This window comes from Halichoerus grypus, chromosome 10, assembly GCF_964656455.1.
Source record: "Halichoerus grypus chromosome 10, mHalGry1.hap1.1, whole genome shotgun sequence".
Lineage (NCBI taxonomy): Eukaryota > Metazoa > Chordata > Mammalia > Carnivora > Phocidae > Halichoerus > Halichoerus grypus.
In genome coordinates this window covers 74930598-74953534 of record NC_135721.1, presented here as the reverse complement: position 1 = coordinate 74953534, position 22937 = coordinate 74930598, and the positions used below count along the sequence as shown (strand labels likewise).

The 22937-nt window shown below is 51.3% G+C and overlaps 1 long non-coding RNA gene across 1 annotated transcript; it reads left to right on the top strand.

Annotated features, from left to right (window-relative positions):
• Window positions 1-16262: 16262 nt before the first annotated feature.
• LOC118523927 (uncharacterized) lies at window positions 16263-17827 on the top strand. Its single transcript, XR_004911345.2, has 2 exons — window positions 16263-16433; window positions 17528-17827. It is a non-coding gene; the product is annotated as an uncharacterized LOC118523927 (long non-coding RNA).
• Window positions 17828-22937: the final 5110 nt, after the last annotated feature.

The following is a 22937-nucleotide window of genomic DNA, read 5'->3' as shown; positions in this document are numbered from 1 at the left end:
AGATACCTACCAAATGATGGGCACGCATCATGTGTCATGCCCATTAAATCACGACATTTATAGTTCACTCCCGTCCACCCGTTGTGCAATTTAATTGACATTTGGCTGGTACGTTTCCACCTTTCCTGATCTGAAACAGTTACTCTTGCAAAATAATTGGAAGGTTGTTTGTGTTCATATTTTTAACAAATTGATTCAAAATTCTCTTAAATTCTTTATCTGAAAAATTTTCCAAGCTTATTCCTTTAACTGTGTAGATAGAATTTTTAATAGGTGACATATTTACATAGTTTTCAGTAAAACTTATGATGGAAACCTTATGATGGAAACATTTCCAAGTAATTATTTTCAAAACGCCCTCTTCTTAGCATACATTTTACTTGAAAAGCTGTTCCTCTCTTACTTACTGTTTAAATATTCCCTACAGCGTGATAGGGTGGATTAATTTTATCTGAAATATCTGCTGGGGTCACACACTACTAATAGTCGCTTACGGTAGAAAAGGTCAGAGAAGCTAGGACCCACTCACATTTCTGTAAGAGAAAAGTGCCCAGGTCATCCTTAAATTTGATTCCCAGAAGACCCGTGAGCTAAGGAAGAGTTTCCTATTACACCCCTCTCATTTACAAAGTATGCAAATATTCTTGTCTAAGGCATCGTTTTTATAAAACCAACCACACTGATAACCTGCTGGAGCATTTACACAGTAATAAATGAAACCATTCTTTGAACGTGGGCCAAAGGGGAAAGGTGCCCCCAACTCCCGCCCCCCCACGCCCCCCCCACAGAGGAGCTCGCCCTCATCCTCAGGATTCCTAGACAACCTTCCAGAACTCAGGACGGCCTGAAACTGGGACTGAGGGAGGGCATCATGTCAATCTACTTATTAAATATTAGCTAAGTCTTAAATTGCTAGATTAAAAAAAAAAAAAAACAAAACCACCTGACTCAGTATTTATATGCCTCACCCAAAGGATCATATTGCACACTTTGCTTTGGAGACCAAGATTTAGGGAGGGAGTTTGTGTGAGATCAGCTGAGAGAAGCCTGCCTGCCGGTTGCACTGTGAATGCAGGAGGGCCCCCTTTGGGGGAGTCACAGCTTTTCCTTCGATTTAGAAGGAAAGCCCAGTTTCCCAAACCCCTCAGCAACTGGCACCATCTAATAGGGACAGAGATCACCTTCTCCTCTGCCCCCTCCCCCTCTGGCCGCCCCTCAGAGGGGTCCTTTGAACCATGGACGGTGGGGAGAGGGCACCAGAGGTGGGAAGAGGCTGCCTATGCTGTGGGGTATTTTCTCAGGGGGGCTCCAGGGTGCACCTCTCCCCAGGAGGGGCCTCCTGCTCACGGCCAGTTGAGGGGTGAGGACTGAGCTGCAGGTAGCAGCTGCGGGTGTTGGTAGGGAGCAGAGCCCTAATGTGGGGCCTCATCACCCCAAACCTGGAGTCACCCCAGGAGGCAGGACCTGGCAAAGGGCTTCTATTCACCGCCGCAGGCTTTACAGAGCCCTGGGCTTGGAAGATCCTCTGTAAATACTTGTCGGATTTACTTGAATGGAGTTGAAATCTCATTTCCTGATTCCAGCAAGATTGGAAGTGCAGGCTGGGTGGGCTGGGTTCTGATTCCTGGGGGGTTGGGGTGGGAGGGACGCCAGGCCTGTTGGGCAGCTCAGCCCTGGGGGGGATGTCCTGAATCTGGAAGAGCTTCAGTCATTCCTTCCTTTTGCCTGCCTCTACTTGTCTGAGGGTGCCCAACCCAGGTGAGGGTCCCTGGTCCTCTTGGATGCAGGGAAACGGCAGGAGGGAGAGGCCAGGAGGGACAGGAAGGAGCCAAGTGAAGAGCCCTAGGGAATGTGTGTGCGCGTGCGCAGAAGCTGAGTTTCCACTGGACAGTCTTGGTCCCGATCTTCCAGTATTTTCCTCCCGAGGAAGCTTCACAGCCAGTTCCACCCTCCTTGGCCTGGTGCCTGGGGAATGTGCCCTATTTTGACCACGGGGAAGACCTAGGCACATGTGCTCCTGCGTGCTCAGAAGCCTCACCTGTCCTCAGTGCGCTCACGCACTCACCTGCATCCGTACTTGCAGACTTGCCCGCCAGCCCCAGGCGCACGTGTGCCGCCCCGTGTAGACGCACACGCACCTGTCTGCACTCGGTCAGACCCACTGTACGTGCACCTCCAGGGACAGCCAGTGCCCCCCAGACACGTGTCGTCCCTCAGGCACAGAGAGCCAGCCCACAGGTCCTACTTGGAGGGACATGAAACAGACGGGGTCCCCCGGGCTGCGTGCTTCTCCCAGGCTGGTGTCCACCACAGTCAGAGCCTCATACAGCTGCTGGCATGACACAGGCCCCCATTGTGCTCCCAGGCACAGGGGGACAACGAGGGCCTGTTTCCGCCTGCTCCCCACAACACCGCCCCGGCTGCCAGGGGCCTGGGAGCCCAGCCGCCTGTTTCAGAAGATTAGGGAAACTCCCCACAGGCCATGTTCTGCAGGAGGACTTCTTGGGGAACCCCAGGCTGAGGGAGGAGATGTAACTCCTGCCCTCAGGGACCCAGAGAGTGGGAAGGGAGATTTGGGATTTGCACTTGACCTGCCCGAGGCGGGCACAGACTCTTGCAGTTCCGGGAGGGGAGTTCTAATTGCTCATCAGATCAGGGCACGGCCACTCTGTGTGAGTCTGAGTTTTGAGGGTGTGGAGGCTGCAGCCTGCAGGCCACTTGAATCTGTGGATCAGTTCTGCTAATCCCAGGTAAACCTGGTTTCTCTTGCCCCTGCTTTACATGCTAAGGAAGGCCTCTGTTATGGACTGAGAGTTAGGGGGCGCCCCAAATTCACACACTGAAGCCCCCAACCACCTGGTGTGGCTGTACTTGGAAATGGGCCCTCTGAGGAAGGAATTAAGGTTCAGTGAGGTCATCAGGGTGGGGCCCTCACCCAATAGGACCGATGTCCTTGTAAGAAGAGGCAGAGACGCGAGAGATGGATTTCTGTCATTCTGTACCTGCCCAGAGGAAAGACCACGCGAGCACGCGGTGCACAGGCCATGGTCAACGAGCCACGAAGGGAGCCCTCTCATTAGGAACCGAATCAGCAGGCACCTTGATCTTGGACTTGCAGCCTCCAGAACCGGCAGAAATAAATGGCTGTTGTCTGAGCCACCCCGTGTGTGGTGTTCTGTTCTGGCGGCCGGAGTGGATTAATAAGCCGCTCTGTTTCTCCCCAGCCTCGCCGGCCTACGGCAGCTTTGTCTCAGACCTGCGCCGGCGCCCGACACACATGCACAGGACGGGAGTTCACCCCGCGGCCCTTTCGGGTCAGTGGGTTTCCCCAGCAACCGGCCTCCCACGGCAGTGCTCTTAATCAACCTCTGATCTTCATTGAATGGGTTTCTTTACTCACTGCTCTGAGGACAGCAGATTCTATGAACTGACATTTCCTAAGGACTTTTCCTCCTCAAAGTGCTCTTTTCTTCCAAATCTGTGTTTTAAAGCATGCCCCAAATGGCACGGCAGCGTTTTACGTGGTGAGTCCGGTTACCATCTGCAGAGTGCTTGCTCTGTCCTCATGGTGTGTGTGGGGGGTGGGGCGGCGATGGGAGCCACCCCACCCCAGGCTGTCTCCTCTGGGCTGCCATTCCTTCGCTCGCACTCTTCCTCTCGGAGCTGCCTTCCCCTCCCACTCCTCACGGGCTAATCTAATCCTTGGCCACCACCCCTGCTTGGGGCCATCCCTCCTTTCCCACATGTTACCTCCCACCTTAGACAGTCAGCAGCCTCATCTGTGTGATGCCAGTTGACCAAGGGCCTGCTCTGTGCTAGCTTCCTTCTCTCTTTCCATCCTCAATGGTAACCCTTTGGGTAGTTTCTCTCATCATCCCCAGTTTACAGGTGGGGAAACTGTGGCTCACTGAGAAAAAGTTCCTCTCCTAGAACCAGCCAGCTGGGGAAGGAGCTGGGTTCACACCGTAATCTGCATCACTCCTCACCCCCCGCCCCCAACCGTGCCAAGCCCTCTGTGCCTCTCCTGACCCATCATCCCCGAGCCATTGCCCCCTTCACTCTGTCTGGCCCACCATTTGCTCCCCTGGCTACCGGTCTTCTGGACTCTTTATTTCCATTCCACTAGATCATCACCGCAGGAGTCCCCAACCCCTACAAACAGCCTGCACACGGTGGACTCTCAAATATATTGGGTGAAGAAATGAACTGTTGCAGGGAGCCTGGGTGGCTCAGTCAGTTAACTGTCCCACTCTTGATTTTGGCTCAGGTCAGGATCTCAGGGTCATGGTGCACTGAGCTGAGCGTGGAGCCTGCTTAAGATTCTCTCTCTTCTTCTCCCTCTGCCCCTCCCTCTCTAAAAAAAAGAAAAAGAAGAAGAAGAAGAAGAAGAAGAAAGAAAGTAAAAAAAAGAAATCAACTATTTTTTCCCAACTAGGAAGCAGTATGCTCATGCCTGGCTTCTGCCCCTACACCGTAACACCCAGCATGGGGCTGGGCACACCGTTGGGACCTCCTCGCGACCCACCGGACACTCCTGAGGGTCTTCCTCTTGCCTCCAGCTGCTTGTTATAAAACCCCCAGCTGAGCCAGGTGAGCACTCCTGACCCCCACCCCCGCTGCCAAAACTGACTTTTGCCATGTTTGCTAATATTCCTTTCCGTTTCTCCTCGGAATCAACATTAGCTTGGCTAGCTCCCTTCCCTCAGCCTGATAAGGATGGGGTAACAGCATCTGGACAAACTTGGGGTGTGCTTTTCTTGCCTTGTCAGAACAGCAGCTCCTATCTGGCTGGCAATGGGCTGGGAGCCAGACCCCAACAATGGAGGCCTTGTGAGCTGGCCCCTGGGGTATGCTGGGAGCCCGCAGTTTAGCACACATACAACCCTTCCTGGTGCCACCTTCTTATCTCCTGCCCCACCGAGCCCTTGCCAATGCCGAGGCTGCAACCTCACCCCTGTAATTGCGTGTCCCGATTGAGCATTCCTGGGCTCTGGCCACCGTTAAACATTGACTTAAGATGCGGGGGGCAGTCACCACAGACTATGGGGGCTCCTAACTGGGGGGAGGGTCCCGCCTGGGTGTCCCACACTTCTCCTCCCGGGGGTCCTGGGCTGACTGAGAAAGCTACAGCACAAGGCAGGCGGCCTTGGCTTCCCATACCTCTGAGTGAGTGTGTTGTGGGAGCCCCCGGGCCCTTTCGGAAAGGAAGGTCTTTTCCCCCCTTTCTTTCTCAGGCTCCCTCCCTGCTTAGGCCCAGCCTCTCTTCCCATCTTCCTCTTTCTCCCTGGGTCTTGTCCCACGGGGGGAGCTCAGGTGGAGGCTCTGCTGTCCCCGTCCCATCCAGGACTTGCCCTCTCTGGGAAACCTAAGGTGTGGTCGGGGAAGCAGCAGGCTCCAAACCCCCTCCTGCCCGTCCCGAGAACACCCTCCTGGCTTCACCAGGCCCCCAGGGCTGTGTGCCCCAGACGGCAGCGAGGACGTGCTGGGGTATGTAACTGGCAGACCCCGCTGGCCTAGGACCCCCAGTTTAGAGGAGGACACAGGTACCCAGCAAGTCTTCCGGTGGCCAGTGTCGTGGTAAATGACAGGGGAGTGCTGATGTGGGACTTGCCCAGTGGAAATAAGCGTTGGATACTTTGCACTGAGGCCCATGTACACCTCCAGTCATCGTGTTATTTGCTGCCTCACTGCTGGTGTAGGAGGACGCCTCTGGTGGCCGTGTGAACAGCCGCAGGGGAGGGAGGGGGAATGTGTGGAGCCCGGGGGGGGGGGGCACCGTCGGAACAGCACAGAAAGAGGTGATGGGGGGTGGGCGACAACCTGCAGTGGGGACAATGGAGAAAAGGAACTGATTCCAGGCTGACTGGATGGTAGACTCTGAAGGTGAGGGTAGGGAGGCTGGGTGGAGAGGGAGGAGGTTTCTGGCCTGAGCCGCTGGGTAGATGGGGGAGCCATTTCTATATGGGAAGAGTGGAGACAGCACATATTTGGGGCTGGGAGGGGAACCGAGAGTTCAGCTGAAGCACGTTATGTTTGCGATGCCCGGGAGATAACCCAGCATCAGCGTCCCTTCCTGACGCGCCACAGAAGCACATCCCCCACGGCAAGTGTCTCTGGTTGGACTGTCCCTTGCGTGGCTCCCCTCCACCAGTGCACAGCAGGGCAGGACCTCGGGCGGGACAGTCAGGGCCCCCACCGCCTGGACGCAGAGATTGGTCTTGGAGCAGGCACACAGCCGCTCGGGGGCGCTGAAGAAGGGCGGGTTGCAGTCTTTTCTGAGTTGGTGAGCTGTAAGGAAATGGAAGGCTGGAGCTGTCGGTGGGCGGCAGAGATATGCCACCACACGGACTGAGGCAGCCGGAGAATGGAACCAGCACGGGCAAATGGAGTCAGGATTCGGAGAGAGGCGGAGCTCTGGTCACACCCTTTGAACCTCTGGATCCATTCATGTCTAAAGTTGGATCTGCATGGGGCGCCTGGGTGGCTCAGTCGTTGGGCATCTGCCTTCGGCTCAGGTCATGATCCCAGGGTCCTGGGGTCGAGCCCCACATCGGGCTCCCTGCTCAGCAGGAAGCCTGCTTCTCCCTCTCCCACTCCCCCTGCTTGTGTTCCCTCTCTTGCTGTGTCTCTCTCTGTCAAATAAATAAATAAAATCTTTAAAAAATAATAATAATAAATAAAAAAAAAAAATAAAGTTAGATCCGCTTTTTGATCCATTATGTAAACTAATAAAATCTTTTGATTTTCCCAGAAGCTAGTTCTAATACTTCTGCCTGCCACTGAAAGACGAGGCATAAGACTCCCACAGCATTCCAGAGGAGATGTCAGTCAGGTGGGCCTCCCGGAGCAGAGACAGATGCAAACGTGGAGGAAGCCAGGTGCTGGGGAGGGACAGCCCCAGAGGGGACAATGGCTGGAGAGGGACACGGAATCAAAGGACACATGTGGCAGGAACTCCCAAATGATTCCAATATTCACTTTTGCTTTCTTTCTCGAGTTTTTAGCTGACCACATGGCCGTTCCAGGTAAGTGTGACCATGAGGCTAGGTCTGGACGAAGAGATGTGCGCACAAGTGCTGTGGGGGCTCTCCATTTCCCGCTGGATGCCATTGGCGCTCCAGTCATTGGAGCTCCAGCCCACAGCCTGGCAGAGGACACTGGGGGATACTGCCCAGTACCCGGTTCAAAACCAAGGCACCCCTTCCCCCCCATCACCAAGAGTGTTGTCTGCTCGCACACAGTTCAGTTGAGTCTTTCTCTAGAAACCACTTTGCCCAAAGTTATGCCTCCTCCCTGGGGGGATCAAATGGGGGTGTGCATCCAATGATGGGTGGGATAGCAAGCCCAGCTCCCGGCCTCCACGGAGACACCTTGGAAGGCCAACCCAGCTTCCAGTGCTCCCGTGAGGCTGGCTGGCTCCTCTGTTGGGGCTGCTTCACCTTTGCCCGGTCTTGCTACCGTCCTCCCTTTCACGAGGGTTTATCCCAAGAGCACCCCCCATAAAACACCTGTCTGCAAAGCTCTGCCTCAGAGTGGGCTTCCTGAGCAATCCAACTCAGGACAGAAGCTGTCTTATGCTGTGATGGGAGCAGCCTGTGGACGACAGTGAGGTAAACAGTACAAGAAGCCCGAGTCCTCCAAATCCACTAACTGCGGTATTAGCCCTGAACCATCAACTTCCACGGTAGAAAAACAGACTTGCAATGGGGTTTGAGGTCTCTTTGTTACAGCAGTCTAAACACGTTCTGATTGATGTAGAATTTGTTATCAGGAAGCAGGATGTTGACGTGGCAAAATTGTAAGCGCGAGGCATTGGGCTCTTGTCAGACGGTGGGTCGACACTTCAGGTTGCAGAGCTGAGGACCGTGTTACGCCGAACGATTGCTAACGCTATCTCTTGTGGTATTTTAGAAGACACTTCCCATGCCTCCGGAGCCTCTCGCTCTAGAGCAATGGGCTGGAAAAGGTACAAATGTCGGTGGGGATAGTCTTCACACATTTGGCAAGGTCCTTAGGAGACATACACTCAGAATAGAGACAGCAGTTCACAAGCAGAGATGAAAACGAATGGAGCCCTGGTAATGGAGACCCTTCATGCCTGTGGCCGGTAATCTAAGCTGGCGGAGAATCCAGTATTTGAAGCTTCCCCGTGCTGAGAAAGCCAACTGCTTTTGTACCCCAAACTGAAGCGATGACATGAGGGGGCCCTCAAGGGGCAGCTTCCCCAGGAGGTAAGACTGTGGTCTGAGCCTCTCCTGACTATCTCAGTGAAGAAGGCCCCACCAGACAAGAGTCAGTCCAGAGGTCCAGATCACATGAAAGGTGCTGCTTTTCCCCTTGGGCCTACCATGTTAAGGAACCTCACCAACTATCATTAAGTTAAGAGAGGGTAGGATGGACTTGGTGTATAGGCCGGTACGTAAATAGGCATAAATGTGTCTTCAGGCTTAAGAACTGGGTCTAGATCAGCTTTTGGGGCGGGGTTACTGGTGCATGGAACAGATGGGAAGTAAACTAACTTTCTTAAAATAGTTTTATTGAGATCCAGTTCACATTTGACAAAGTTCACCCTTTTAAAGTGTACAATTTAGTGGTTTTTAGTATATTCACAGAGTTGTGCAACCATCACCACTAGCCAGTTCTAGAACATTCCCATCACTCCCAAAAGAAACCATGTACCCATTGGCAGTCACACCCCATTCCTCTCTGCCCCAGGCTGGCAACCACTAATCCACTTTCTGTGTCCATGGATTTGCCTATTTCTGGACATTTCATGTAAACAGAAATCATACAAGATGTGGCCTTTTTTCATTTAGCGTAATGTTTTCTAGTTTCATCCATAGGGTAGCATATATCAGTATTTCATTCCTTTTTATTCCACTGTATAGATATATTTTGTTTATCCATTCATCAGCTGATAGACTTTTAGGTTGTTTCCACTTTTTGGCTATTACGAATAATCTTGCTATAAACATCCGTGTACAAAATTTTATGTAGATGTGTATTTTCAGTTCTCTTTCATACACAGCTAGTAGTGGGATTGCAGGGTCATAAGGTAATCCTACGTTTAACTTTTTGAGAAACTGCCAGACTGTTTTTCAACCGCAGTATCTCACTGTGGTTTTTATTTGAATGCCTCGTCAGCTAATTATGTTGGGCTCTTTTTCATGTGTTTATTGACCATTTGTGTATCTTCTTTAAAGAAACATCTATTCAAATCCTTTTTCCACTTTTAAATCGGATTATTTGTTCTTATTGTTGAGTTATAAGTGTTCTGTATATATTCTAAATTCAAGTCCCTTATCAAATACAGAATTTGCCAATATTTTCTCCCATTCTGTGGGATGTCTTTTCACTTGCTTGATAGTGTTCTTTGAAACACAAAGGTTTTAATTTTGATGAAAACCAATGACTTTCTTTCTCTTCCTTCCTTCTTTCCTTCCTTCCTTCCTTCCTTCCTTCCTTCCGTCCTTCCTCTCAGATTTTTATTTATTTATTTGACAGAGAGAGCCAGAGAGCACAAGCTGGGGGAATGGCAGAGGGAGAGGGAGAAGCAGGCTCCCCACTGAGCAGGGAGCCTGACTCCGGGCCTGATCCCAGACCCCGGGTGCCATAACCTGAGCTGAAGGCAGACGCTTAACCGACTAAGCCACCCAGTCTTTCTTTCTTTTTCTTTCTTTCTTTCTTTCTTTCTTTCTTTCTTTCTTTCTTTCTTTCTTTCTTTCTTTCTTTCTTTCTTTCTTTCTTTCTCTCTCTCTCTTTCTTTCTTTCTCTTGCTCTTTCCTTCCTTCCTCCCTCCTTCCCTCCCTCCCTACCTTCCTCCTCCCTCCCTCCTTCCTTTCCTTCCTTCCTTCCTTCCTTCTTTCCTCTCTTCTTGTGCTTATCATAAAGCATATGGTGTCATATCTAAAACAAACAAAGAAAAAGAAAAAGTAAAACATAATGTTTAATCCAAGATCACTAAGTTTAACGATTGCATTTCTTACATTTAGGTCCATGACCCATTTTGAATTAATTTTTGTACATGGTGTGAGGTAGAGATCTAACTACATTCTTTCAAATGTGGATATCCAGCTGTTCCTGCATCACTTGTTGAAAAGACTATTCTTCCCGCTTGTGTGTTTGTTTCTAGACTCTCAATTCTATTCCTTATGCCAGTACCACACTGTCTTGATTACTATAGTTTTGCAGTAAGTTTTGAAATAGTAAGGTTAGTGTAAGTCTTTCAACTTTGCTCTTCTTTTTCAAGATTGTCTTGGCTACTCTGGACCCTTTGCAATTCTATATGAATTTTAAAATCAGTTTTCAAGTTCTGCAAAAAGGGCAGGTAGGATTTTAATGGGGATTACATTGAATCTGTAGATCATTTGTAAATTTTTTTTTATTAAAGATTTTTATTTTTATTTTTGGACAGAGAGAGAGACAGGGAGAGAGGGAACACAAGCAGGGGAGTGGGAGAGGGAGAAGCAGGCTTCCTGACGAGCAGGGAGCCCGATGGGGGCTTGATCCCAGGACCCTGGGATCATGACCTGAGCCGAAGGCAGACACTTAACAACTGAGCCACCCAGGCGCCCCTATAGATCATTTGAAGGAGTATTGACATCTTAACAATATTAAGTCTTTCAAGCCAAGGACACAAGATGACTTTACATTTATTTAGGTCTTCTTTGATTTCTTTATTTTTTTAAAGATTTTATTTATTTATTTTTTTAAAGAAAGAGAGTGTGCGAGTGGGAGGAGGGGAGAGGGAAAGGGAGAGAGAGAATCTTTTTTTTAAAAGATTTTATTTATTTATTTTTGAGAGAGAGAGAGAGAGAGAGCATGTGCAAGAGCGGGGGGGAAGGTCAGAGGGAGAGGTAGACTCCCTGCTGAGCAGGGACCCCAATGCAGGACTGGATCCCAGGACCCTGGGATCATGACCCAAGCCGAAGGCAGACACTTAAATGACTGAGCCACCCAGGCGCCTGGGAGAGAGAGAATCTTAAGCAGGCTCCACACTCAGCACGGAGCCTGACACAGGGCTCGATCCCACGACCTTGAGATCATGACCTGAGCCAAAATCAAGAGTCGGACCCCTAACTGACTGAGCCACCCAGGCGCCCCTGGTCTTCTTTAATTTCTTTTAATGATATTTTGTAGTTTTCAATGTACAAGCCTGGAACCTCTTTTGTTAAATGTACTCCTATTTTATACTATTATATATGATCATAAACAAAATTATTTTCTATATTTAATTTTTTAGTGTTATAATAAGTTTTTGAGAGGACTTAATTGGCCAAAGTCTACAAGCCTGGCCTGTGCAACTTTGGGATTGTTCAACTCCTAAAGAAAACCATGAGCTCCCAAACCTGCACCAGCCAGGAACCTGCTTTGGAAGCTGTGTCCTCACTTCCCCCAGAAAGGCGCATTCTCCAATGCCCTCTTCATTTGTGGTCCCTAGAGGACAAGGAAGGAACTCCCAGAAGGCAAAGCCAGGGGCCACAGGGAATAATAGACAGAGGAGGTGTTTTCAGGTAATCAGTACCAAGGAACCTACTGCTTGGGGAGGCTGGGAATCTTTGGAATTTTTGCCCCAAGGAATCTACTAATTGCTATGTTCCTGCTTCGAGTTTTCTAATTTTTCCTTTCCAAAAGGCAGTTTTAATTGTGGTTCTTGTGGTCTTACCTCCTCTTGTATATGCCTATTGCTGGTGGAAGGGGCAAATAGATAACTTGCTTTTTAGTTTATATGTCACTGGATTGATATCTGAACTTCATACCAAGATCTGACAGTCACCAAGAGGGCCTGGGCTTTGAGCTGGTTGCAGTAATGGATGGGACTGGAGTGCCTAGGTGGCTCAGTCAGAAGTCTGCCTCAGGCTCAGGTCATAGGCTTGGGGTCCTGGGATAGAGCTCCACATCAGGGTCCCCACTCGGCGGAGAGTCTGCTTCTCCTTCTCCCTCTACCCCTCCCTACCACTCATGCTTTCTCTGTCTCTCTCTCAAATCAATAAATAAAATCTAAAAAAAAAAAAAAAATAATGGATGGGACCCTGTGGGTCTGGGATGTGGGCACGAGATTAACACGTTCCGTGGGGGGGGGGGGGGAAGAGTGTGTTTATGTGGGTGGCCAGAGGGGCAGGCCACGGCAGGGAACAATAGCTTTTCTTTGGTAGCCACTCTCCTCTTCTTCAATAGTGGAATATTTAAGTGGACACTTTGCTGCCCAGCAAAAGACTGTATTTCCTAACTTCCTTTGCAACTTGGTGTGCATTTTGATCAAGTCTGAGGGCAATGCGGTGGGAATGGACATGATGCATGCCACTTTCAGGCCGTGCCCTTCAATGGAAACAGGACTGTTTTCTCCTTCCCCTTTTCCCTTTCCTTCCGGCTGGGAGGTTGAAGTGCTGGCAAGGGCTGGAGCCTCCATCTTGGAGGGGAACTCAGAGCAACAGACTGGACAAGCTACCATATCACCCCTATCCTGCCTTCCTAGCCTTCTCATGCAGGAGTGAAACTTCTACTTATTTGATACACTGTCTTTGGGGACTTCTTTGTTATAGCAGCCTAACTGTTAACCTAACTAATACAGGAAGTGTGTCTGTTTTTAAGATGGGAGAGACTACGGCATGTTTCTATGCTTCTGGAAATGACTAATTAGAGACAGAGAGACTGATGAGCAGAGAGTGGGGGGATAACCAAGGAGCAAAATCCTTGAGGAGATGAGAAGGGGTGGGATCCAGGGAACAGGGGATGGAATTCTTCTTGGGCTGAAGAAACTGGGATGCTTGTTCCATTGTGACAGGAAGAATAAAAAAAAATTGGTGTAGACACAGAGAGATTTGTGGATTCAGTGGTGGGAGGATGAGAGAGGTTCAATATATTTGCAAGCAAGTAATGTCATGATAACACATGGAATCTTTATTTTATTGGACTCTTCCACACAGCACTGGTTCCCTGACACACTCACCATTGATCTATGCATGGCTTATTTTTATTTAATTAGTTATTTGTAATGATGTAATAGACACCTGCAAAATCACCACCCAAACAAAAGCCTTGACAATGACCCACATCTTACATATGGTTCCTCTTCCCTATCCCATCCCCCTGCCTCCCCCACCCGGTGACTATCATCCTAAATGCTGTGTACCACATTCCCTTGCTTTCCTTTTATATAGTTTTATTATGCCTATGTATATTTCCAAATATTATATACATATATTTTATATTAACTGTTTGTAACCTCAATAAAAGAGTATCATTCTCCATGTAATCTTTGGGCGTTTACATTTTTCAGTTAATTGTATATTGCCAAGACGTATCCATTTGTTTTCTGTTGCCGTGGCTCTTAACCTGCTGTATGGTATTCCGTTGTGTGAACACACCACAGTTTATTCATCCACAAGCCAGAGAATCTGGGAAAGGAAAGTGAAGGCAGGAGGGGGCTGATGGATAGAGAGAAAGTGAAGGAATCAGCAAACTGGAGAGTTCTCTGAAGCCAAAGAACTGTTTAGGGCCTCTTGGGCCAGGGAGCTGAGAGGCTCAGAGGTGATGGATGGAGAGGGGAGCTGGAATTTCTGATTTCAGAAGTGAGGCCTCGGGTGACCATAAGGTCTTCAGGGATAAATGTGGCGATGGAGAGCTAAGGCTGGAATTATCGGAGATGACGGTGACGGAAGCGAGAGGTCAGGGTGTGGATATGTTTGTTTAGGATAGTGGCAGGTGGGGGAGTAGAGGAAAAGATGAAGAGGTTGGAGCTGGGGGTCTTCCATGGGAGAGGGAGCACACCTAGGAGGCTGGGAGATGGCAGGGATCAGGAAGGAGGAGGGTAGAGCTGGAAGCAGGAGTGTCAATGGTGCGGGGCTTTGTGAGGACATGGGAGTACGGGCTGGAAATGACAATGAGGAGTAATTAACACAAACTCCACCTTTTAGTCTTCAGGTGCAGAGAATATGAGAATAAACAGCCTCCCTTGAGAGGGCTGCAGGGAGATGGTGGCTCAGGACCAGAAGAGGAGGAAACAGTCCAAGAAGAACTTGAAAACAGGGGAGTGTGCTGACTGGCGCAAGAGCTCCTGAGCGCATTGTGCAAGAGAAGAGGGGAGCGGTACAGCGGGTGAGGCAAGCGGGCGGGCCGGGACTCAAGTGAGCGGGCAGGCTGTGGTGGGAAGGCAGACCCTAGCTCTCCTGGAAGGCCAGCCTTGGCTATCCCCCACAAGCTAGGAGCAGGGTCATCACTCGGCATCATGCCCCCCATGCCACTGTGTCACCAGCGCTGTTTGTCCCTCATTCCTGATGGATCTCATGGGGATGGCAGTGGGGGACCAAAAGTCAATACTCTTTCCTTGGGTCCAGTAGTGGGGTCAGGGGAAACCAGTGTGGAGAATGGCCAGAAGTCGTGCCTCCACCTCTAAAGGGATCCAGAGATGCAGTCTGGAGACCTCATGTCATCTTCTGGCCAGTTCAGGTAGGGCCTGCTGGTTCCCATAGCCCAGGGCTGGTCCAACTTGCCCTATGAGAAGTTTTCTTTTCATACCCAGTATGAGGGTAGAGACTCCATCTTGGCTTTCAGGGAGGCCTCTCTGAGGGAGGAGGTTTGGAGGGAAAGAAGAAGGGGTAAAGCCAGCTGCTTGGGAGCCAAGGATGGCTGTAAGAAAGACATGGGCCTGCCCGCCATTGTTCTTAAACACAATCAGTACAGAAGAAAGGAAAAAAGCCCAGCCCAGCCCCAGCCTGTGTCTCTGTGGTCTGAAGCAATGTTTCCTTCTGGATTTCCCAAATGGGCTCACCTCAATTATCCTTCGAGTACAAAAGCTTGGCATGAGGGTGAGGAATCATCTGACACAAAGTCCTCCTATTATTTTCTATGCCTCACCTCCTGCAATGACCTCAAATATGACCAGCCACTGCCTCTTCCCCATCCCAGAAACCCAGAACCTTCCAAGCTGATGCTCTCTCAGAACCACAGGCTGTAGAAGATCCGAGTAGGAGCCCAGGGATGGAACACTCCCAGGTGGCAGGAGAAGAGGCAGTTATGGGCAGTTTTTCCTTTTCCTCCATTGCTTAGTTCTCAGGAAATCTGTGCCCCCAGTTCTCTGCCTCAGGGAGAGATGGGCTTTCTGCTGTGCTCACCCACCCTAATGCAGGGGTGCAGCTCCTATCATGGAGGCAGGGAGGGGCAATGACTATATTTATCCATGGCTCTAGCTCTCAGGAACCCCCAGCCTGATGAGGGAGCCATGACCTCCCCGTTATAGGACCCCCTGGGCCAACGCAGTCTGGTCTAACCCACATGCAAAACACTTTGGAACTTGGCCCTTGAGAATGGAGTCAGGATGTAGGGAGAAATAAAACATAACTTTGTAAGTAGGGAGAGCAGATCTGGCCCTGTGATGTGCCTTGTCACATTCTCAGCAAAGTGTGGGCTGGTCACAGGCAGCATTTTCTGGGTTTGGATTGGAGGTATCTGGGTCAGGGAACAAATTCAGTGCCGGACACAAGCGATATCATTTTCAGCCTACAGCAGTGAGTACCAAGAAAAGGTCCGAAGACCCATTACTTAAAATACACACTTGGCTCATGTTAACAGAGACTCAAAATAAGAGCGGCTCAAACAAGATAGATGTTCATTTCCTCTTGTGTAGCAGTCCAGGCATAAACAGTTCAGGGCCAAAATGGCACTAAGGACTCAGGCTTCTCCTAACTTGCTACAGTGCCATCTCTATGGTCCTGTTCTCGCCGGAGGATCCTAGGTGGTTTACCAGCACAAGGGCTTCCAGATTGTGGGAAGTAGGGGGGACAAGGGTCAAGAGAGACTGCTCCCCTCTTTTTAAAGACAGCCTCTGGAAGCGCGCACCTTGTTTTGCTCACACCCTACTGGTCAGAACTCTTATGCCGGCTAGCCTTCGCTGCAAGGGAGCCTGGGAAATGTAGTTTTTATTCCAGGCAGCCATGTATCCAGTAAACACTTTTTGTTCTATTGGAGAAAAGGAAAAATTGTGAGCGGGAGCCACCTGGTAGTTCTGCCACATGAAACCCCAAGTGCATGGTAAAGAACTTCTTATGTCTATCTGCCCTGTACCTCATTCCCCCTGGCCACAGGGTTGGGCAAGTGACTCAGTCTGAGAAAATCATAGTAACGCATCCCCGGGCCACAGCCATTGGTCCAGGACTGGGCACATGACTCAAGCAGAGCCAATCAGAGTTCTTCCTCAGGACTTTTGCCTCACCAAATCTGGTAGCATGGTGCAATTTCCTTTCTGGTCCTGAAACTATGAGAAAGCAATCCTGAGCTGCCCAAGGTGATTTTTCCAGCCTCTGAGAGACACAGGGAGGGGAGAATCACCCAGCGGGGAGAGTAGGCCTCATTCTAGACCTCCCTGGGGCCTGCTTTTTATCCTTGCCCTGATTGAGCCAGCTCGTCAATACCATCTTTCGCCAAGCTGATTCAAGGTGGGTCCTGGCCATCAGCAACCCAGAGTCCTGACTTATCACAGCGCTGAAAGTGATGTTTTTTTCTCCCTGGGGGAATCAGTGGGGTGGGGGTGGAAGGTAGACACAACTAAGATTGACAACCTGGAAGAAAAGAATGTGGGCTCCAGCCAAGCCCCATCTTTCTCCTGCACATTTGGCCCGAAGCATCTTAAAGTTCCCACACAGCATCTCACAGTAACTGGCTGCTGGGTTTCTTTGCATTTTCCAGTCGGTCCTGTTTCCTGCAAGGAGCCAGCGCAGCTGTGAGGAGGGGGCCTGAGGAGGGGCAACCCTTACAAAGGGCCCTTTCTCAGCGGGTCTGGGCTGTTATCAGCCAAACCTAAACTCTGAATCACCTGCATCCGTGGGCAGCCCCGTAGGTGGGGCTGCTTGATTCCCCCTCTGGGCCTTCCTGCGTCAGGACCTGTGAGTGGGGGCGGACTCTCAATAAAGGTTCATTGTTTTCTGTCCCCTCACGCTATCAAGGTTCTGTCCAAGACCTTCCTGAGCCCCCCTCTTCCTTTTCTCTTCACTCATCCCCTGGCCCTGGCCCTGGTCCCTCTGGGCACTCTCCCATCCCCACCCCACCTTGTAGACCAGCATAAACTCCTCAGGCAAGATGGGGTGGAGGCTGAGGAAGGACAGGAATGTGCAGGAGCCTTCTCCCTCCAACTCGGTCGGAATGAGGACCGAATCTGAGAATGTCCTGTATTTCTGAACCTGTGAACCCCGCCCCGCCCCCGCCCCCCCCCCCCCACATACACAATTCCCTGGGTCTCCTGAGTCCCCTACCCGCCACAGACAGCAACCAAGCTGTCCTGGGCCTGTGGTGTCACCTGGTGGCCAGCCTTGGAACTGTCTGGCTCCCAACCTCTCCTCCACTTTCCTTATGGGGGGGGGGGTTGTAGCAATAGGCACACATATGTGCCCTAATCTCCATTTTTCTCTCTGTTTTTGTTCTTTCTTTGTTTTTGTTTTTAGCACAGTTCAGTTCAGCTCATTCTTCCTCAGGCCGTCTTGAAAACCCAAATCACACACCCTTGAATCTGCTTTTTTCATCTCCTTTCTAACAGCTCTACCCGTTACCTCAGGAGGTCCTGTCCCCACCGTTTACTCTGTCTGCCCAAACAGTCCCGGCTGACTGAGTGTCAGGCTGGAGCCAGGCCTGCCCCTGTGTCAAGAAAAGGGCAGACTACACGTCAGAGAGATTAATTAGAATGATGAAGAACAAAGGCTTTCAGCCTCTAAAGCCCCTGAAGAACAGCTCCAAGTTCCCTCAGAACGTCCCACCCATCTCCTTCTACTCCTGTTAAGAAACCTGCTTTCCCTCAAGCACCAGCTTTCAAGAGAAAATAAACAGACTTTCTAGATCAGCATTATTGTTTTTCCATTTCGCCCTACAGGTCTTGCAGCAGTAGGGGTGTTCTTTTTTTCCTGCCTGAGGCAGCCCAGCTTTGTGACGGGCATTTACCACCTGACCTGGGAAACAGCCCCGTTTGTGCCTCTGAGTCCTCAATTGTCTATTGGCTCATTGTCTGGAATGCCATTCCATTTCACAGAAACAAAGTTTTGAAATATAACTCATCCGTAAGCTGGGACTGCCCGATTGTAGACATTTAAGATCGTGAGATACTTTCCAGGGCAAGATGGTGGCTGCTTACTGTTGTTTTAGACAGGCTGATGCAGGAGGACGATCTGATTTCCCAAGAAATGGAAATCTTGACACACACACCCCCCCACACACTAGAAGCCTTGTGGCTTCCAGAATGGGCTGAGCCAGTGGAATAAGGTTACAGGGAGGGGGTGTGGAGTGAAGAACTCAGGCTGTGGACACAAAGACCAGGTAGAGAGAGTGTGAGAAGAGCTGAGCTGAGTGCAGGGTGCTGGAGAGAAGTCTTAGGACCAAGGACTGGAGAGACACACCCAACCAACATTTATCAAGCACCTGCCACACGTCAGGAAGGACCCAACGGGGAAACATGTGGGTGCCCCAAGCAGGCTAATAATTTTATGTCCCCTCAAAGTGATATTCTTTTACTATCAGTTCAACTTGAATGCAGTGGAGTTGGCCTCTGCTTAGAAGAAGGGGGGCATGGACAGAGAAGGGGATCCCCATTGGCAACACTCCATCTTCCCTGAGCGGTTCAGCTCTGACCCCACACTTGCATGCTGCCGTTAGACGAACAAAACTTTTTAGAAACCCTGTCCCACCCTCCTTAGAAAACAGCTTAGAGACCAACTGTTGTTACTCTAGCCTGCTCTTTTTGGGGTCCACCCACCACCCCATTGCAAGTAGCTCATTAAAGCAGAGTATGCAACTGTCCCTTAGAGGAGTTCCAGGCATGGTCTTCTTCATCTCTTTACATTTCCAGCGGTGTCTGAGTGCCTCATAAAGATGGCACCCTATCTAGCTACATGGCTGCCAGACCCCTTAAACCAGCCCTGCTGTTGGGCGCCGAGCATGCTGTAACCCTGCCATATAAGTCTCATGATCTCCATTCTACCTGCTGAAACTGAGGCTGAGGGAGGTTAGGTGAGCTGCCCAAGATGCCCATAGCTGTGAGTAAGTCTCACCTTGGAGCTGAGATCTGAATTTGGGCTCACCCATGTTATTCCAAAGCCCAGATCTTCTTCACTTCCTCCCCCTCCCCTAGGAGAAAATGGGAAGAAAAAGCCATTGAGAGCTGAAGGATGGGCCCTCTGAGGAGAGACAGGAGGTGGAGGTTTGAACAGGGAGTTGTGACAAGCTGTCGGAGACCCAGTGGGTGCCAGGAAGCTGGGTGCCCAGCCGCGCTGCAAGATGGCCCAGGGTGGGGTGAGCAGAGCCAGTGTGGGCTCCCAGGGTGTGAGAGGGCGAGGAAGGCTTGGTGGGGGGAGCGCGTGATGCAGCCAGGCCAGGGCCTTCCCTCCACAGGCAGGCATGCTGGCGCTGCCCACTGACAGGACAGGGTAGGCCTGGGGTCTGGCAGAAAGAGGCTAAAGAGCACAGGAGGGATCTTTGCAGGAGAAATCCCTCCTTCAGCCCTAGATCGGAGGCTGCAGAAAGTCATTTGGGTCAAGTGGAGGCAGGATACCGAGCACCCTGGGGCTGGCCCCCCATTGCTCCCCTTTCTCTCCTCATTTCCCTTCCCTCCAAACCCCCAGCGCCGGCGGGCACAGCTCCAGGACCTGGCAGCCTGTTCCTGGCCTCCCCAGCAGAGGGCTCCAGAGCAGAGCTCAGGAGGGTTGGCTGGGGAAGGGAATCAGGCCGAGCTCCCTGAACGGAGATCCAGGAAGAACAGGGCCTTGCACGTGGCTCACAGGTGTCCAGGTGCCCACAGACGCGGGCGGTCTTTCCTCCTGCATGGCTGTGTCCGCATTTCGGTGCACAGCGTGGGTGTATGTAAGTGTGTAAAGGGCATGTATCTGGGTTTGTATGTATCTGCCGGTGCGTTTACACGACTGCTTGTGTGTAAGTCTGTTGGGTAGTTGGGCTGGACGTGTGTGTTTGCTCATTTCCGCTTTGCACACACCGGCACTGCTCATGACCTCATGGGTCTGCGGGTGCCCGTGTGATTTGTGCATAGGTATCTACGCTTGGGCTTGGAAGGGGGAAAGAGAAAAACAGGTGTTGGGGATGTGCTGGGCAATCTCAACATTCTCAGGGACAGGGATGCCCCTGTCCCGTCCCAGATGTCACAGTGTGTCCACAGCCCTCTGGCTGATAGTGCCCGGCCCTCCTCAGCTTTGCTCCCTGCCCTGTGAAAATGAAGGACCCCTGGAGTAGGTGGCGTAGTTCATTTCTGTCTAGGACCCACACGTCCATCCATGTGTGTGCATGTACACAACTGTGACTTTTTTGGATAGAGATTGAGTTATTTTTTCCTGGAGAGAAAAATGTTGACATGCCTTTGGAGAATCGTCTGCCCAGAAAATCCCCTGATGTAGGAAGAAGGCATGTTCATCCCTTCTCTCTAACACACACACACACACACACCCCTCTCAGAGGCCCGGGATCTTACCAAGTGTGGTGTTTGGGCCCCCTCAGGGCGTCACCTGCACCGCTTTCCCAGTCCCATCCAGCATGGGGCAAGGATCCCATAGAGCTGGGCCGCAGGATGGGAGCAACTCAGCCATGTGTCTCCAGGCAAGGTTGATTTCCTGTGGCTGCTGGAACAAATCACCACAAACTAAGCGGCTTAAAACAAAACAAATGTATTCTCTTACACTTCTTAGGTGAGATGTCCAGGCTCAGTCTGACCGGGCTAACGTCGAGGTGTCGGCAGGGCTGGTTTGTCCTGGAGGCTCTGGGAGGCTCTCCGTCTCCTTGCCGAGCTCAGCTTCGAGGGGCTGCCTGTGTCCTTTGGCTTGTGGCCCCTTCCTTCGTCTTCAGAGGGCCTCACTCCAGTCTCTGCTCTGTCAACACACTGCCTACTTCTGTTCTGACCCTCCTGCGTCTCCCGTGCTTGTGATTACTTTGGGCCCCCCTGGCGGACCCCCATCTCAAGAGCCTTAATTGAATCACAACTGCAAAGCTCCTCTTGCCATGTAAGAACATTCTCAGGTTCTGGGGATTACCTGGCCACGTTTGGGAGCTGTTATTCAGCATGTGGCCCTCAGCTGTAGCTCAGAGGCTCAGTCTCCATTGGCCTCTTCTCTGATGTCAGGACACTGAGGCTCTGCCTTACTGGGCTCTGGATGAGATGGGCCTGGCTCCACTCATTGTCGAGTCTCTGGGTCTCACGCCGTCTCCTCTGCTTCGTCAGAAGGGAAGCCCTGTCTACCCTGCATCTGGCACCCTGAGGGGGTGTCTACCCCTGAGGGGCATCTTCAACCTGTGAAGAATTCCTCCAGCTCCAACTTAGTTTAGGATCTGAATTGTACCTTTCTTCAAGGTGGGGTCTTCAACTGCCCCCTGTGACGTGGGGACAAGAATCCTAGACCCAACTCAAGGACACTGGGTAGGTATCTCAAATGCCTGAGTGGGAGAGGCAGAGATGTGGGAACCCACTCCTGCAGTTGTCCCCACCGGATCCAGCTCCCAGAGCTCAGGCCACCCCAGTCACAACCAGGACTTAAAAGAGCAAGAGAGGGACAATGCTGAGCCAGCCCGGGGAGTCCCACGGGACCCAGTTGGTCAGGCCGGTGCCCTCAGAGGCCTCCTGAGTGAAGTGCCTCTTTGAGCCAGACCTTCCCTCCTTCCTTCCTTCCTTCCTTCCCCTGACATATGTCAGACACAGGATGTGGAGGTAGAAATGGTCAGTCCCCCCCTGCCTATGACAAACCAGTGGGGAGACAGCCATGCAAACACCCCCTCCCAAGCGGTGTGTTGAGCACTGGTCCCTGGAGTTCCCCAGAGCCCTGTGGAAGCCAAATGAGGCTGCCGAAGGTGTCAGGAGGGCTTCTTGAGGCTGGTGGTTCTGCATTGCAAACCCCAAAACACTGAGTCGCCCTGCACATACCATTCAGGGAGAGACAGCCATGGTGTGGCTCGTGCCATTCCCACTGCTCGCTAGTTTTCTACTCCTCTCCTGGATAGCTCTGACTCAGGCGCCACCTCCTTCAGGAAGTCTTCCCTGAAGTCTGGGGAGGCTAAATCCCCTCCTTGATGCACCCCACAGAGAAGCTTATCGTATCGAGATGAGGGACTGATCTTATCCTATAGACAAGAGAAGGCCACTGCCCTGGAGGGGCTGAGAGTGGGAAAGGGACAGCATTAGGGAGACGGGGCTGGGCTCCTCAGCCTGCCTTTGAAAAGCGGATGGGCCCTTGGAGCTCTGCCGAGGGGATGCTGAGGCTGCTTTCACAGCTTGTGGTGCTAGAGCTGGGACCAGAAGTCCCCTCTCCTGCTTTTAGCCCAGTGCCCTTTCCATGAACCATCCTGTCCTGAGGGTGGTCATGTCCTGGCCACCTCTGTGTCCACAAGGGCTTGGTGAACGAACATGAAGGGAATGAACACGGGGGACCTGATCCCACCAGACACAAGCGCCCAGAAAGCACATCGTGTTCATGTCACAATTTGGTCTCATACTGGCCTAACTCCCAAGGGGGTGCCCAGGTTTCCCAGGATTCCTTCCATGGCAGAGATGTTCAGAGAAAGATCTGGATCGGAGTTCTGGCTCTGCCTCTTACGACCCGTATGACCTCTGGAGCTCCCATCTGCTCATCAGCTGAGTGGGGACAATAACTGGACATACCTTGGGACGCCTGGGTGGCTCAGTCGGTTAAGTGTCTGCATTCAGCGCAGGTCATGATTCTGGGGTCCTGGGATTGAGCCCCACATCGGGGTCCCTGTTCAGTGAGGAGTCTGCTTCTCCCTCTTCCTCTGCCCCTGCCCCTAACTCATGCTCTCTCTCTGACAAATAAATAAATAAAATCTTTAAAAAAATAACTGGACATATCTCATGGGTGTGTTTGGACCACTAAGTAAGATGACTGTGTGAGAAGACTTTGGTGCCCTGGCTGGCACGTAGAGATCCCTGGGAATGGTGACTCTCTTTATGG